General features: G+C 36.4%; 1 long non-coding RNA gene across 2 annotated transcripts in view; it reads right to left on the reverse strand.

Annotated features, from left to right (window-relative positions):
• Window positions 1-17,976, reverse strand: part of LOC132144699 (uncharacterized) — a 44,078-nt gene that overhangs the window by 23,446 nt on the left and 2,656 nt on the right. For both annotated transcript variants that reach the window (XR_009434382.1, XR_009434383.1), the window contains exon 2: window positions 16,921-17,014. This is a non-coding gene — a long non-coding RNA (uncharacterized LOC132144699). The remainder of the gene's footprint in view (window positions 1-16,920; window positions 17,015-17,976) is intronic.

Here is a 17,976-nt window from a genome sequence, read left to right on the forward strand (position 1 = left end):
AAGTGTCATTGATTCGAGTTGTTGTCCTTTATGACAGCTCGCTTTGTCAAGCGAGCAATTTTTACTTGTGAGTTCCTTTAATGGAGCATTTTAATGCTCTAGCTCTTGTTGCAGTTTTGTCAAAAGTGCATTTACATTTATTTATTTGGCAGACGCTTTTATCCACAGAAACTTACAGTGCATTTAAGGTATGCATTCTATCAGTACGTATCAACCTATTAGCATGGTGATCATGTCTTTGAAAATATAATAAAATATTATTATAAAAAAAAAACTTATGTAAATTTGGAGTATACAAATGTAAATTATTTAGTAAGATATAGAGAAAGTGAAATAAATCCTACATTTTACACACAATGATGCTAACTGTTATAGTATTTATGCTGTCAGAGCAAAAAGCAGCAGTAGAACTGCTATGCATTACTGTGCAACAAACAGTAGCTGAATTTGATTTGAATCACTGTTTTGAACGAAGCCCCTGAGTGAATGATTCATTGACTTACTTTTGATACTGCATAATTCAGCAGTTTTGAATGAATCAGTTGAATGAATGATTCAAAGACTTAGAAAGACAAAGTCAGTTGCTACATAACTGAATAAATCTGCATTTTTGAACAAATCGCTGTGTTTGAATGATTTGATGACACGTTTTGATCCTTAATGAATTAGAAATGATTCTATGAAAAAGACTTGTCCAAACCTACCGGAGTAACCTGCAGAAAGAGATTACATTGACATGCCAGATATTAAATATAATAATAATAACAACGATAATAAGTAAATACATATACACAAACATATATTACAAATAACAAAAATCCACCCCAACCTTCTCTTTTCCTTACATCCATTTTATAGCCTCTAAAACAGTCAAAAAGTACCAGTGTCCTTTCAACAAGATTCACATAAAATTCAGTCACATTTGATTTGTTTTATAGAATGGTTTTCTCCATCCTCCTTAGAGAAAATTTGTAAAATCATTTCACCATTTGGCCATAAATAATCCATGATGGTAATTTTTGTAGAGCAAAATTTGTCTGGTAGAACATAAGCTAATTGGCTTGGCAACATAAACTGTTGCACAGATGAATGGAAATTTCTAGTCTTTAAGTGAACACATGTTTGCTCTTGTCTCTCCCTCTTTTTCCAGACTTACTCTCGAGTAATTTTGCAAACACACATCATTGCAACGTTTATTAAATCTGTGTGTTCAAAACCCCGCAGGGCAGGTCGTGCAAAAACATACGAGCTCTGAGGGAATAAGTAGTTCTTCCCCTTCCTAGCCGGTCCCAGTCAGTGTGGGGATTTTGCACTTTGTCCAAGGACTCGGCTGGTCTCTGTCCATATGGCTTTTCCACATTCCTTTCAGCAGGGTGCTGCTCATATCAAAGAGTTTCAATCCCATGTCCAGCCAGGGGCCCTGTCCTACTCTGATCATCAACCCTCAATATGCTAGCAAATTAGTCCAACAACATCCGCTATTGCAATCGGCTTACGCTAAATCTGATGTCTGAGAAGCAACTCTGACAATTAAGAGACATTTGTTAATGAAGAAGATTAAAGGGTGATATTAAAGATTTAGAAAGACGAAAAAGAACAAGCATTTAGGCATTTCCGAGAGCTGACTGAAGAACGAGAAGCGCACTGTCTTTGCGAGACGTGTTAGATATACACGGTTTATAAAGACACAAAATGAGAATGACCTACGAGAGACGGAGGGCTGAAAACGAGAGGAGACTAGGACATGTGCGACATCAATGCTTTGAGAGAGAGAGAAAAAAAAGAATGAATTCCATTTTAATGTGTCGATGGTCGTTTCCCGAGGACGACTGGAAGACCTACCACAGGCTATCATTCAGGAACAATCTCCTGCGCTGCTACGCCATGTAAATCATTGCACAGGGCTTAAGGATATCTGCAAATAAAGGCTTTCAAAAGAGATTGATAACAGCTAATGTAGCCCTCAGGAATCAAGAGACAAGTCATATGCTATATTTCCTCGCCTGAAGTCCGGGCTATTATTGTACACCCATGCTGCGTATGGAAAAGGTTTAATGCAGTTCAACATCCACTTCATTCTCAGCACCATGTGTTGGTCCAGGCTGTCATAATTGATGTACATTTTATATAAATGCCTTTGGACTACGGTAAAGTGGTGGAAGTGTCGTGGGTTTCGATAGCAGTATGTTTTAGCACTAAAGTCAGATGGAGCCGGTATAGCATGTGAGCCAACTGATGCCACACATCCTCTTGAAATGGATAGCAGACATGCCCACATAATTAAACGCATCAGATAAGCTGGGCTATTATGGTAATTAGGAGATGTTATTACTGTGGATGTTGATATGAGATTTGCCTTTAGGCCTGAGTTACCCCCCTCATCCCCCCAAACCCCACCCATGCCCCCCGAATGTGATACACAGACCCACCCTCTGACCCACTTAAAGACGCTCAATCTGACAGCACACTCTGATCATTCACATTCACTACTGACTGACTGTAGTTTGTTTCAGTGTTAAAACTCTTGTGTAAAACTTTTCATTGTTTAAATACTTTCTCATATCTGACTTTAATGTTCAATGGACTGAGTTTAGGATGAAAGGAAGCACTTTTTTTTTTTTGCTTCAGATTAAGAGAAATAAGCAGGTAATAGTACTGTGACTTCATTTCTCATAACTGCAACTCCCAAATGTAGCTTTTTAATCTCAGAAATGTTCATATGTTTCCTATTTTAACTTTATATCCTGTCATCAGTGTTATGATGATTAACTAAAAACTACTGAAATACAGATAAAATCAAATATAAAGGAATAACTGGAATGAAAATTAGACTTGGCAACTAACTTAAATAAAGAATTTTAAACTGAAGTAGAAAAAAATTACTCAATATTCAAACTAAAATAAAAATAAAGCTATTTATATACACACACACACACACACACACACACACATACATATATATATATATATATATATATAATGAAAACTGGAAAAAAAACTAATAGTACATACTAAAATAACACTGATTATCAATGCAATATTTCACAATCACATCTTATTTTATTTTAGTTTTTAAACTTTTTTTTTTTTTTTACATTTATTTATTTAGTTGTTTGTTTTTGACTTTGAGGCACAGGGAAGGGACTACCTGTTGGTTCAACAATGGATGGGGAGAACATTTAAAAATTTAGTTTGATATTCAAATGCAAAGATTTCAGTGTTTTTAGTTTTGTAAATAAAAGACTAGGATGATGTTGTTTCAACTGATGAATTGATCAAAACAAATTAGGACTGAACGCTAATTTTTTATTGCTCATTTTGCAGACAACAGGAGCAGAATGAATTACCTCAGTGGTACAGCAAGAAAACATGTGGTCGACCGATTTATCGCCAAGGCCGATATAAGTTTTTCTGCTTGGCCAATGTGTTCTGATGATGCTTTTCATATTTTTCTGAACCTTGACAGTGTAACTTACTTGGCAGATGGGACAGTCTCAAGCCTTCCGGTTTTCATCCAAAATATCTTAAATTGTGTGCCGAAAACAAACAAAACTTTTACAGGCTTGGAACAACATGGGGGTAAGTGATTAATGACAAAATTTTCATTTTGGGGTGAAGTATCCCTTTAAGCAAATACACATTTATATAATTTAAACAAATCTTTGAATGACTAAAGAACATTTAATTTCACAAATCTTAATCGAATCCAGCTGTGAGATGTTATGAAGTGTGCCTTTTTATCCAGCATGACCGCGTGTTCTCTGTGTGACGGTCGATCCGTGTGAATTGAATGCTTTATACTTTAAACTCGACCGCTGTCATATTCATGTCATTTTCTCTGTGTGCTGTATGTAAAATGAGTGTTACCCTGACTTGAAAAATATGATTCCCAATGCACAAAAACTTCCCAGAATACCAAATGCCCTGTTTAGTTGCAATGTTACTTCCTTTTTAATTATATTTTTATGAAATATTTATTCATTTGTAAAAAATACTTTGTCATCTAAAGTATAAGTATGTTTATTTTAAACATTTATTTTTTCAATCCATTGTCAAATTTATTATTATATCAACTTTATATCGGCTATTGGTCCCCTCTGCTTTCCAAGATATCGGCTTCAGCTGTCAAAAAAACAATATCAGTCAACCACTAAAAACAATGCAAATTTATACTGCAGAGCTTTGTTTAGATCAAGCCCAATCAGCCCATCTTCTTAAATCTGCTGCTTATTATGAAGCTAAAACACTCAAAGTTTTTTTTTTCCAGATCTATAACAGATCAGTCCATATGTTAGTTAGCCGCGTCTGCTATGGCACCATCTTCCCTGCATTCTATAAATACCCTGTACTCTTCTGTGTGCCAGCGTCCCTCCCCTTGTCGCTCGCAAAGGAAGTGCTGTTCTGTCCACCCAGCCTTGCACTGTGTGCCACTTTGCCTTTCTCTGTGAGTCCTGGCTGCTCTCCCGCCTCACCCACTGTGCACTTCAAAATGCCAACTCTCTCTCACACCTGCAACGCTGTCACACTGGCACTCGTCAGTCTTTGCAGTCGCCCAGAAGCGTTGTGCCCATCCAAAATGAGGGGGTACGTGCCCCCTGTGATTCTGGAGCCAAGTGTATATTGACATTTATTTTATATATTTATTACAATATTTTTATTATAATATTTTACTACAGTAATGTGGGTAAAATATACACATATATATATATATATATATATATATATATATATATATATTATATATATATATTTCAATATTATTAATGTAATAAATATTTTTTTATATTATATTTTATTACTACATTTTATAATTAAATCATATATTTTTATGCACATCAGAAAACAGGTAAAAAACTAAGCAATTCATTCAGTTTTTGAATAGATAATATTAGATATTACACTTTTTACATTCTACAAATATATGTAGATATGTGACTGATTTTATCAGACAAAACTTTCAGAGGAAAATTATTAGTTTGGTCAAAGATGACAAACATATTTTTCTTCACTTTTTTTTCAGCATTCACAACCATCCAAGAATACATATTAAAGTAAACATCAATTTAATTTAATGCTGACTTCGAAAATTGTCATGGGCATAAAACAGACAAAAACTACCCAGACAAAGGACAAACACCACAACTCCATATCCAGAGAGCTTAAAGTCGTCTGTGAATGATTCACTGAAACAAACATCCAGGTAAAACCTATACAACTGTAACGTTGAATGGCAAGTGGTAAATGCATGTGACATTGGAAGACTATAAGCTCCTTATTGTTAATTCCAACCTGGGCTCGTATTGTTCATTATCATTATTCGACCAGCAGAAGAAAAAAAAAAACGCAGACAGTAAAAACAGAGGGCTGAGACGAGAAGAGGATAGGAATAAATAAATATTTAAACCAACAGGAGACGTAAAGATATCGTAGGGTGCAAAAAGCGAGAGACAAAGCATGAATGAAAATTGATTTTTTTGAGTTTTGTTTGTTTCAATAAAGGCAGCATTACCTCAAAGCTCCGTCTTCAGAAAGACTTCTCAGAACAAAATGTGCTATTAAGACAATAATAGGATTATTATTCCTGTTTGTTTGTTATGGTGGATCAACTAAATCAGGGTTAAAAGAGAGGAGATTAACTCGGCCTCGTTATCGTCGCTTCATGAAATTAGCACCAGACGCAAGACTCATCTGCATATTCATTTATTGTTGTGAGAATCTATCCCTTTAATTAGACATTGAGACGAGATAGGCAATTGTTTTCGATAAACACGCAGTGACAAGCACACATCCCAGCGTCGACTACTGACAGACTTTTTTCATACTCTCTTATTGCATTAAAAACCGTTCACACCACCTATACGAGGTGGTGAGAGAAAGAAGTGGGAGGTGATTTCTTCTTAAGTTGCATCAAAGTTGAAAAGCAGACGGGATGTAGCAGAATGTGAGTCAGTCTCATCTGTGTGTGTGTGTGTGTGTGTGTGCACGCATATGCTCATTCAAAACAGGTACTGTGCCTATATTTGTGTTTACATGCCATTGTACGTACCTGCATGCATTTCCACGAGGTTTGTTCTAAACGAGCAATTAAACAGTCAAATGAAATTGTCATTTGATTTTAAATACCGTGTACAAATTGAGACAGCCCTTGAAGTCGGCTGTGTTTCTTTCCATTTCTGATGATATGTTGTTCAATGTGAGAGGATAATAAGACAGGCTGTTAATTAAAATCCCTCGTTATTGTCAGACGGAGTGACTAAACATTGTCTATACCTTCACTAAGTAATGCTGTTGACACACAATATCACGCAGACTAAATGCATTAAATCACACCTGCTGTAATTAGAAACACTCCACTCATTCACAGCTTAATACATCTGACCTGGGATGAGATTCCTGCTTCTCCAATGCTAATCAAGCTCGTACAGGTCACACTGTTTAAAAAAAAATTTAAAATGATGATTCTAATTATTAACCAAAACAAAAGGGACTCAAACGGAAGATAATCAAACATCTGTTTCGAACTGCCCATTAAAACCATAGACTAACTTAAATTACATTTGCAGTTAATTTTAATTACTGCAGTGATGATATATTCCAAGAGCAACAAGTTGTTAAGGTAGCTATTGCCAAAATGCTACACAATACAGTTACTGTAACAGCTTGGTACAATAGCTTGTCACTGGGGTAGTGCCCTTAAATGACAATTTGTACCTCAAATCCACTTAAAGTTGCACATTCACCTTAGAGTAGTAATAAAATAGGTTTCGTTAAGTTAATACTATGAACTATTTAGGGTTAAAAAAGGTACAAACATGTACCTTTCTCCATAAAATCTTGATAAATCAATATAGGATCATCTTTAAAAGCCAGTCACACTTTGCGTTCCGTTTACATTTATTAAATTGATGGTTCACACAAAAATTACAATGTCTTTTTTTTTTCCAGAAGAACACAAAAGATATGTTTTTGTCCATATAATAAAAGCTGGTGCAGCCAAAATAACATCATATTTGAAAGTGAAAGTGACGTGACACACAGCCGAGTATGGTGACCTATACTCAGAATTCGTGCTCTGCAATTTAACCCATCCAAAGTGCACACACACAGAGCAGTGAACACACACAAACCGTGAACACACACCCGGAGCAGTGGGCAGCAGTTGGGGGTTCAGTGCATTGCTCAAAGGCACCTAAGTCGTGGTATTGCCGGCCCAATACTGGAACCCACAACACTAAGGTTAGGAGTCAAACTCTCTAACCACTAGGCCACGACTACCCCATTTCGAGTTCCACAGAAGAAAGAAGTCATACATGTTTGAATGACATTATGTCAAATCATAAAATACATATAAAAGATTTGTGAGCAGTATGGGATGTAAATATCACAGACTGACCTCTTAAAACTTGCTATTGGAGAGTGTTATGTATAAGTAGCGCACTTGCCCATGACACTTATATACACTGCTGGCTCATGGGGGCCTGGGTTCGAATCTGGCCTACTGCAGGTCATCTCTTTCATCTGCTATCCAGTTTCTCTAAACTTTTTTTTAATAAAAAAAAAAAAAAAAACAGGAAACTGTAAGACAAACAGCTATTTGTAAGTTTAACATATCAAGTTCATCATACACAATTCCATCCATACCTAAATAATTTATATTCATTCATTTAAGAGATGCTTTGATCCAAAGCAACAAAATGTAAAGAACACATTTCAAATTATTCTTTGAAAATGGTGCAATTACCCATTTTCAAACTAAGATAGTGTGTACATTGCTTTCAGAATTATTCTAGAATTGTATAAGGTTAAGTTCACAGCTGCATACTACAGTTTTGTCTCACATGACAAGCTATACACTATGCACTTTTGCTATGCTTGTAGTATATTTACTCAACTCTTCAGTGTATGAATTGTAGAAGGTTATTTTGACATCCATGTCTAATAGTCTCTCCGTTTCCACTATGTAAGGAAAGCTGCTAATGTTGAGTGGACAAAGAGTCCTTTGTTGGTTAAATATGTGCATCATCTGTGTATTTGAAGTGCACTTCTTCATGTTCTCTTTAGTGTGAAGACACTACTCACACTCTTTTTGCATCTATGCCATTTTATAGGCACTGGGACACCTTTTGATTAACAAAAGCACAATTTAAGGGCAATATTCTCATCGCATACTCTAATAAGCCCTGAAATTATTTTCTAAGAGAACTGAGAAATGTGTCTACAAGCAAACCATTCAAATTTAGCCCTGAAAACTATTTTTAAAAATGAAGAGACCTCTTAGCAAACCTCTAGTGTGTGCAGTACTACATTAGATTTGCCTTGTTTTATTCCCACTGCTTTACTGCAGCTCTCTCTGTAATGTAATTACCACTTTAGGCTCATTTTGGGATAGGGCTCTGTTCACATGGCTGCACAGAACGGGGTGGTACAGCATCCCCCCTTCCTTTCCACCTGCTCTCTAGAGAGAAACATCACACACCGACAATCTCACACAAGACTCGGCAGACAGAGCACTGGAACATCAGAAGATGGACAAGATGCCATGCTGTACGTCTTTCGCCTCTATCTTTCTCTCTCGTTACATGCTGTGCCCTGGTGCTGTTGAATGTCTGTCCATCACACAGATCAAAAAGCTGCTCCCCTGCCCCGCAGCTTCATGGGCAGACTGTTCAAATTAACCCTGTCACTGCTGGGGTTAACAACACAGGAATCTTCTCCTACGTCTGTTAAAATTCATGACAAAAACTCATAGTCAAAATGTTTCCAGGACTTTGGCTAATGCTAATTATCAACAATATAAAGTTGCGTAATGCCAATGCAACAACAGTTTAACAGAATGGCTTTTGTAACTCATGATATGTGGTCCACGGCTCCGTCATAAGACATCACTTTCTGATTTTACTAATCTCCTGGTACACCCAGCTGTGGTAAATTTGGATTGTAAATCTGGATGGTTTGAATGAAGCTTTGAATGCATTTCATGAGTGATTTATGGAAAGATCAGAACACCAGTGAGGAGGAGGTCATGTGATCATCACCTGGTCTGCGTTCTCTTATCTTTGCTATGCTTAAGACTATTATGATTAGAGAGAGTTCGGAAAATTGATGTTTTTATAACCAATTGTTGCAACCTTGCCCAGCAACAACAAAAAAAGACACTGTCTTGCAGAAAAAGGCTTCAGGCATTCTTCTGAGGCACATAACTTCATCTCTAATGAACTGCACCAAATATCAAAACCAAGCAAATCTTTAATGACTACTCTTTGTCTGAAAAATAAAATAGAAGAGTTTCTTATATAAATGTTGCTCTTTTGAATAAATGGCAGCTTGGTTAACCTAAGCAAACATTTGTAAAAACTCTTACCGACCCAAAACCTTTAAATGTTATTGCATTTAGTTATTTCATATAATCCCACCACAAAATCTAACTGGCTAAACCACAAATTTGATTTTGGCTAAGCTGCTGCTGTTGGTTATTTTGATTTTGGCTAAGTTTTTTTGAATTTTGATTTTGGCTAAGTTACTGCTGTTGGATTTTGCATTGGCTGCTTATGCATTGTGAACCAATCAGCTTTTGCCAATTGGTTTAACATTGTGAATATCATCAGTTACATTAAGACCCTTTGCCATATTTTCAGGAAAGACATTTTTATGCATTTTGCAGATGCATTTATCCAAAGTAACTTGCACCTCACACTTTTTTTTAGTTGATGTATTTCCAGGAAATCAAATGGATGACCTTGGGGTTGCTGGTGCCACAGCCTACTTTCATGAGCTGCAGAAATCCTACTGTTCTTAGAGGGGCAAAATGTCAGAAAATGTCCCAATCTGATTGCTCTACACATAAAAAAAATAAATAAAAAAAATAATAAAACCGGAAACACACACATAGCGTACAGTTCAGAAATACATTGACGGACAGATTTCTGCATGAGACATTTTTAAGGACAAAACACTCTTCTAAACTCCCTGCACCTCAGTATGTCTGTAACACTCACTCTGGGTGGCATATGGCTCTTCTGACATGTTTGATTTGCTGCCTTCCAACACAGTGGTGTGTGTGTGTGTGTACAGTATAAATGACAAAAGTGACTCTTCAGGCAGTGCTGTATTGGGAGGAAGGTGAGGATTGCCAGTCCTCGGCTCGTCTCCCAACTGTCTCACCACTGGCAGCTCTGATCACAGAGTGATGACAGCCTATGATTGTCAAAATACGTGTCACTGACTGGCAGCCCCGGCTTTGGCATGTGCTGAAGCTCAATTTTCCCTTTCATTTTTTATTTTGTCATCTCTCTCTCTGCTTTCTCCGCCATCCATGGGTTTGGTTAACACCAGCCAAATGTGGAAGAAGAAACATACACAGGTGGGAATTAACTCAGTGTGTGTGTGGAAGAAGTCGCACTCTGTGTCACATATTCTGGTTGGTGTGTGTGTGTGTGTGTGTGTGTGTACGTGTGTGAGGTGACAGGGAACAGCATGGGGACGTGTCAGCCCCGGAGTAGAGACCGTAGTGTCTTAGACAGCTTTCAGATAGAGCTAAATCTCCCTCTCTAACTCCAGAGAGCGACGAGAGAGCATGACTGACAACTTGCCTTGTGGTTGTTGTTTTTCAAAGGGTGTCAATAGAAACAGTAGCAGACCACAAAGAGGTGGAATGAAAGAAGCCTTAAAGGAGTAGATCGCCTAAAAATGAATGTATTGTCATCATTTACTCACCCTCATGCTGTTCCAAACCTGTATGACTTTCTGGGAAACACAAAAGGATGGATTTTGAAGGATTGTACACAGCAAATTTTAAAGAGTGGATTTAACTCCCTCAGAGTTAAAATTAACACTTGCCCATAGTATATATGGGAATCACTGGTAAAGTGTTTAAATTAACACTTTTGAAAGAGTTAACATTATTAACACTCTGACAGTGTTAACCAACAAACTCTTAAGGTGTAAAATATTAACACCAGCATGGATGATTAGAACCCCCAATTTGGTGTTCAAAGTTAACACTCATGGATTAACTGGTCAACACTGCCCCAGTGTTCAGGTGAAAATATAAAGAAAAAATACCCACAAAACAATAAAATGTTTACATTTATTTTATTGAAACATTGTATTTTTTTCCTGCACCAAAATGTCTTCACTTTCAATGTTTCAATTCAAAAAAAAAAAAAACATTTTCTATGTAAAGAACATGGTCTTAAAACATTTAAACTTCCTAATGTCAAAACAAAGACACAAAAACATTCTTATTTGGTCCATATGTACTCGTAATGTCATAAGATTTATATTGCTGACATTTATCAGGTTAAACAACAGCATTCCATTAATTACCATAAATGCAGAATACATGTTAATGCTCACTAATCAAAGTCTGTGATGGTGTTTGGACCTCCTTGGAGAGAATAGTCTTTTTGTCTTCTCTAAACTTCTTTTTTTTCAGCACGACAAGATGCGTTTCTCAGCAGTTTTCAGCCAAGCAAGATCCACTCCTATTTGCAGCATCAAACACCTTCCCCTGTAAAATTGAAAAACAACAACAATAATAATAATAAATAAAAACACACACAAAAAATAAATATTTTCAAATCCCTTTATCAAAACTATTATCAGGTGAAATGTCAAATACAAGTATGAATTGCAATACAACAATAGTTCACCCAAAACTGAAGATTCTGTCATGTGTTTATCCTCATGTGGTTCCAAACCTGTATGACCTTCTGTCTTCTGAGGAACACCATAGTTATTATTATTATTTTTTTTAATCTACAGAAGAAATACATGGGACCACTCCCAATCCAGACAGTGTTTTATTAAAAATGTCCCGGCTCTTCTAAGCTTTATAATTGCAGTGGGTGGGTGTTTCTGTTGAACAGTCCAAAAGAAGTGAAATAAAGTGCATCCTTCCATAATAAAATGTTTCTCTAGCTTGCACTAAGTGTTGTACGCGGAAGCCCTTCTCGGCGGATGACGTACGTACGACGTCGGCGAAGCGCATGCATGGTGAGAAGTGACGAACACTGAAGAGCGGAGGAGAGAGCAAAACGAGCGAATCCCGAATTAGAAGTATAAAACAAGGACTTGTAAAGAGAAGTGTTGGAGGATTTCAATGAAAGCCAAGACGAGACTGGTTTTCCTATGGTCCTGTAAACAAGCGTTGGTTCTTGCATGTGGCTAGCATTTTCTCACTGGAGATAACGCTACACCAAAGTCATCCGGAACGGCTTGCACACACGAAAGTCAGCACAAGCTAAAAGAAAAGTGTTTATAATGTTTTAAAAATGGATATTTTTTCCTTTAAAAAACACACTGATTCGCTACAGGAGGCCTTTATTCACCCCCCGTAGCCGTGTGAGGCACTGTTTATTACTACCTCAATACCACGACTTAGGTGCCCTTGAGCAAAACACTGAACCCCCAACTGCTCCCCAGGCACCGCAGCGTAAATGATGCCCACTGCTCCGGGTGTGTGTTCACTGTGTTTGTGTTCACTGCTGTGTGTGTGTAAACTGCTCCGGGTGTGTGTTCACTGCTGTGTGTGTGCACTTTGGATGGGTTAAATGCAGAGCACGAATTCTGAGTATGGGACATCATACTTGGCTGTATGTCATGTCACTTCATTAGGGATGGATGGATTTTATTGTACTTCTTTTGGAATGTTGAACAGAAACTCCTACCCAGTGCCATTATAAATCTCGGAAGTGCCAGGATCATTTTTAATAATACTCAGATTAGATTCATCTGAAAGAAGAAAGTCATATACACCTAGGTTGCCTTAAGGGTGAATAAATCACAGGCTAATTTTAATTTTTGGATGAACGAATGCTTTAACTTGAATTTTTGGGTGAACTATCCCTTTAAGGAAAATAATTTAATTCACTGTAAATGTATTTTGTAAAAAGAAAGTCAGTCTTACTAGAAAATGGGTCTTCTAACAACAGAGACAAAGTCACAATTCCAATGCATGCTGATCTCTCTGCGTTGAGGTTGGACAACTCCTGTTAAAATAAATAGAAATAAATGGGACAGCACATAAATAAATGACAGTCCAAACATATATATAAAAAAAACTTAAAGTTTAATTTTTTTAAGAAAGAGATCAAGACTCTTTTATTATTATTAGTATTATTATTATTATTATTATTATTATGTAGAAAAAATAAACATGACAAACATGATAATCTTAAAATATGCAATTGTGGCTTACTCGTGTATTGGTGGCTTCATACTCTTCAGGCACATCATCTCCTTTTGATTTTTCTTTTAAGCCAGCATGAACCATCTGTGACAATATTAAAAAAAATTGTTTCCTTAAAATTGTAATATCAAACCCATACAACTCCCTTTTGCTAAATACAAAACATAATGTAATGCTTAATGATAATATCATAATAAAGTGTCTAAAGTAGTTAACTGCGACTCATGTGCCATACTCCAAGACTTGTGGGTGCACAAAAGCACTTTAAATGATGAAGAATGTAACTCACTCAGTATAGAGAGTTTGAGTTTACTGAAAAGTGTTATTTTCAAATTAATTCAAGGAAGACAGCACTCAAATCCAACATGAAAATCACAACATGAAAACTCAATTCATGCTTAATGAAAATCACAAAAATTGGTCATGAGACACACAAGAACAATTTACTTATATTGCCATTTATATTTGAGCAGTTTTGCAGTGGTTTGATTTGACATTATGAAGTGTTACATACTGTATTATATAAGAGGTAACGTTAAAAACATCTGGCGTTTCCCTTCAATTTCAGATTTCATCTGTGAAAATGTTTCGGATCGTTTTGGCAACACAGCATATAACTATCATCATAAAGTGATGTTATTTTATAAAATACATATCGTAAAATAAATAAAACACTTACTTTCGGTGTTTTTCTTGTTAAAACCAATTTCCCCATCTGCTCCAGAGCATCGCGAGTGAAAGAAAATATAGCAGATAGATATCACTATAAATAATATGATGTTATAAAACACATTTTAAATTAGGTAACGTTTAAAACGGTTAACTTCCTTCTGTTGTTTCCCAATGACCTCGCATCTGCTCACTGCAGAGCAATTCAAATCTGTGAGAAACGGTTAACGTTAGGCTTGTTCAGGTGTGCCGAGCAAATAAATATCGTCATATAAAAATATAATCTTATAAAATACATATGAGGTAAATGAGGTAAAACACTTAACTGTTACTTTCGGTGTTTTCCTTGTTAAAACCAACGTCCCGGTCTAACGTTACTTCGCATCGCTGGTGAAAGGAAATATCGCTCTGAGAAGAGGTTTAGGAGTGTACACCACATAAATATCACCTTAAATCAATGTGATGTTATAAAATATATATTTTAAATGACATAAAAACACTTACTTTCAGATTTTCCCGTTTTGAAAAGAAGTCCTCGTCGGTTCCGCATCGCGAGTGAAAGGAAATGTCTCTTGAGAAACGTTTAGGCGCATACAGCACATAAATATCGTTATAAAACGATATGATATTACAAAACACATTTTGAAAGTAAGATTAAACACTTTATTTCGCTGTTTTACATCCTTATGCGCTTCGCGAGCAAAGAAAATGGCGTCTTTGAAAAAATATTTCAGACGGGTCAGGCTCGCACACGAGAAAATATCCCGGATGTGACTAATAACACTCAACAGTGTAAATAAGGGTTACTTTCCGTGTTTACACAGCAAGAGGGGGCTGTTTACACTAGCTAGTGTTAATCGTTTGATATTCTACACCACAACTTTAACGCTTTACTCTGAAAATCCTTAACACTGGGATTTCAACACTTGAGATTTTACTGTGTACTGGTCTCTTTTCATTGAAAGGGGACCGAAGGTATCAAAAAGCTTCAAAATGGATACAAAAAAACCATCCACTTGTTAAATCATTACATATCGAATACTGTGTCTGAGTCCAAGTTTCTGCTCCATTTCAAGTGAGAATATGATCTCAACAGCCATTTATAAAGATTATTAATTTATAGCTAAGCTTTTGAAACCACACTGTATGACCAAAACGTCTGGACTCCAGGCATTACATATTTTAACAATTCATAAAAATGTAATCACTGTTTTTATTTGCTTTTGAGACTTTGTTTGCTTTTGGACCTGGATACTGTGACACATGCATCAGACTTAACCAGATAGAAGTGAAAAAAGAACTATCGACATGACTCATGCATTTTAGTCTTTTGAAGCCATTCAACAGATCTGTGTGAAGAAATCCATCAAATACTGAAAATCTTTGTTCACATTGGCTCTCAAACAAGTCTTTTTAATGAATCATTTGATCAAGTACACAACAACAAAAAAAACTGCCTGAATACATGCATGCACCATTATAATGCAATAATGAGAATTACAGTACCGGTATATTGAAAATAAACTTTACCTCATAAACACAATATTTGAAAAAATTATTATGATTAGGCTCAATAATTGTAGCAATATGTGGCATAAGCCGATTTGAATCCTGTGGAAATAACCACATTATTTTTGCACATGTAAACATGTCAATTGTCAATGATCTGTTTATGAATCTGATTTGAGTTTAACTCACTGATTATAACTGGTAATTGAAACTTTTTTTTTTACCATTCTGACTTTATCGTCAAAAAGTTTATTTCTAGCAATTTTGGGTTCATATCTCGCACTTCTGAAAAAAAAAAGTTTTCTTTTTATTCATTTATTTATTCCATGGTGGAAATAAGCTTCCATAGATTTGACTTCAGAAGAACTTGGATTCTTAAAAAAAAAAAAAATTGTGTTCCAGATATTTTATGTTCCAGAAAAAAAAAAAAAAAAGTGTCATACAGGTTTCTTTAAAGGTGACATACTAGTTACTGTATCTCTGCTGATATGCCTAAATAATTATTTATATCAATTTCACCTAATTTTTCTACAAGCAGTAAGCTTCAACGGTTATTATTTTGAGTTACAATGAATTAGGAATCGTTATGTGCTTCACAGTAGGTGCAAACCCTCAGGAGACCACGCACTGCATTATCAAAGATAAGACACGTCTTGTAATCGCCCGCCATAGCGTGTTGCAGCTGATACACCCGTCCCATGAGAATCTCGCGAGGGAGATACATTTGATAGGTTGCATGGTAAAAAACAAACCAAAACAGCGATACCTACCAAAAGGTTCATGTCAAGTCCGATTCGCGTTGCTTGGCAAGGCATGCTTTTAGAGGAGATGATTAGGAAGTTTGAAGTGACAGCCACCCGATCCATCCGCTCTTCAACTTTCCTATTTATATAGCCATTCATATTCATGAAGGATGAAGCGCCAGTGCATTTAACGTTATTGCAAAGATGAACTTCACCCTCGCTGGCAGCTGACGGGGAGAGATTACTCTGGCCGACTGACAGTCAAGTGGCAGGCTAGTGTGCTAAATCAGAGTACGGACAGCACCCATGAAAGCAAGGCTCATCTACAGACTTGTAAAAACGCCTCTTCACTTCACTTTGGGCATTAAGTGGATTGTTTGCCTGATAATACATCTCTTACGGAAGTGTACAGCCGAGCAGGCCCGTTAAAGTAGAGGAGAGAGTTGTGCCGCCCGATACCACTTTAATGGGCTTTGCCGCTTGACATGCATGGTGTATTGTGGTAAAACTTGCGTGCGGCAATGATGGTAATGTTCTTATGTGTGTTAAGCTTGAGTGTGGGTGAGAAATGTACTCTTCACAAGCAAGAAGGCAGTTAACCTTTAAACAGATGGATAATTCCAAACAGCACTGTAAAATTAATAGACTCTAAACATTGCTGCTCAAAGCAGCCAGTCATGTCATCCCGAGCATTCATACATCATTCCAAGCAAGCATCTGTCTGTGACAGTTATGGGACGTGTGCTTTTGAGGAATAAAAATTGCTAATGGTGAAAATGTTTATGAATCTCAAGTACATGCCGGGCATACCTGAGTGTGAATAGGGCCATCATGGCGCTGAGCGATGCTCCGTTCAAGTCATGGGGAACGCCGGGAAGGATTCTCAAAGCACTGCCATGGATGACTGCATGGACAGGAAAGAGGACGATTACTTAGCCAGAAATGAAAAAGGTTCATAAACATACCAAAAATGTGTCACATTTTGCATTATATAGGCTACAAATATATAACCAAGTAGAATTTGCTATCAAGGTATTTGCAATTCACTAAAAAAGAACTGACTCTTTTGCTTGGGAATCTGACTTTGTCACACTGTTTGTGATTCACTAAAAATATAAGGGTTATAAGTGCATTTACCTCGGGGATCAGACTAGTCATGGTGTATGTTTTCAAGTCACAAAAGTACTAGCACACAATAGAGTTCTTCACTCAGGAATCAGACTTCACTGATTGAGCTGTTTGTGATTCACTTAAAGATTTGGCTTGTGATTCTAGTAGTTGCACTAATTATTAATGATTCACTTAAAAAGAATGAATTCATAAGAGTTATTTGTTTAAGAATCGGACTTCACTAATTGTGCAGTTTTGCTAAATGTTTGTGATGTACTTAAAAGAACTGTCTAGTAAAAGTCTTTTGTCCAGGAATTGGACTTTATTGGTTGCACTGATCATTTGTGATTCACTGAAAGAAGAGTCATTAGTTCAGGAACTGGTTGAACTGTTTGTGGGTCAATAAAGGAAATAAGCATACAACTCTCTTTCCCTTATCAGAATCAGATTTAAGTCTTTAGTTTATAAGAACTGAAAAGGAAACATAAAACGAACTTTTAGTTACAACACATATGCATTTCAAATGACTTTTTTCCAAAGTTCACCTCAAGTTCACAAGTTTCCAAGCAGAGTAACCACAGGTGTACTGTAAATGTAGTTTATCATATTACCTATGCAAATGATCCACTGACAGCCTTCCATAACCAGTGTCCAAAACTTTTTATAATTTGAAACCAGGCAAACTACTTTCTATGGACTCTTTTTACTGAAATGTGTTTGTGGTATAGTCTGATTATTTAAAATAAATGTCTCTTG

Source organism: Carassius carassius, chromosome 8, assembly GCF_963082965.1.
Source record: "Carassius carassius chromosome 8, fCarCar2.1, whole genome shotgun sequence".
NCBI classification, from domain to species: Eukaryota; Metazoa; Chordata; class Actinopteri; order Cypriniformes; family Cyprinidae; genus Carassius; species Carassius carassius.